Source organism: Condylura cristata, unplaced genomic scaffold (genome assembly GCF_000260355.1).
Source record: "Condylura cristata isolate star-nosed mole 26May11 unplaced genomic scaffold, ConCri1.0 scaffold00012, whole genome shotgun sequence".
NCBI classification, from domain to species: domain Eukaryota; kingdom Metazoa; phylum Chordata; class Mammalia; order Eulipotyphla; family Talpidae; genus Condylura; species Condylura cristata.
The window spans coordinates 55,927,154-55,928,186 of NW_004567113.1; positions in this window are offsets into that span (position 1 = coordinate 55,927,154).

Sequence of the window (1,033 nt, forward strand, 5' to 3'; positions counted from 1 at the left end):
CCCGCGTGGGGTTTGTTTTTAAGACGGTGGAGCATGCTGCTCTGTCCTCTCCGCGAGCACTAATTTATCAGGTCACGGCCGGGCCCCCGCAGCTGTCCACGGCGGGGCCTCCTGTGGCGCGCAGGGGTGTGGCAGGCGTGTCCACCCAGCGCCAGCCCGCGGGTCTCCTGCCCCGGGGTGGGGGGCGAGCTCCCCCACACGCACCAGACTTGGGAAAGAGCCCCGCAGGGGAGTCGGGACCCTCAGTGGCCGAAATAAACACTGTGACGGAACCTGCTGTCTTTCCGTGACTTCCACGAAGCCACTTACCGTGCGCCCAGACCCGCCGCGGCCCTGCACAGGAGGCCGTGGCACGGCGACTTCGCAGTGGCCGAGAGTGGTGTCCGCTCCGGCACCACCAACCCTCAGGGCTCCCAGGGCAGACGCGTCACCTCGAGGGGTGGCACCGAGGGGGTGCCTGGGAGCCTCCCCGCTCCTCTCCTAGGGGTGAGAGGCCACATCCCGTGTCCCGTGTCTGGGGCAGGCACAGGCTTGGATCACGACTTGGCTGCGAATAGCCACATGGCGCTGCCAGAGCAGCCTGGGGTCCCCTCGGGGAGGGGTGTGTGTCTCCAGTGTCATTCCTACAGCCGAGGACAAGGCTGCCCCGCCCCCCGTCCCCAGCATACAGCACCCCGGTACTGTGGCCGGCCACTCGGCGGCCTTTGCACATTCTGTCTGCGGGCAGTGACCTCCAGGGTGTGGTGAGGCAGCCCTGGCCGGGCTCCCTACAGGGGGGCAGCTGCACCTCATTCCTCGTCCGCACCACCTCCCGCCCCTGGGTGTGCCGGGACAGCACCCCTCTGCCCCACGGAGCACGTGGCCTTCCCAAGCATGAGAGGGGCCCGAGGTTAGAGGTCAGCCCTGTCCCCCCCAGCTTGGTTAGGCCGTGAAGTGCACCCCCAGTTAGCTTTGCTCCATGTGGTCAGAGAGCTGGGGGGCAGCAGGCACCCTCTGAGCTGACAGACTCCCCGGCCCCCACTCTCAGGGGCCT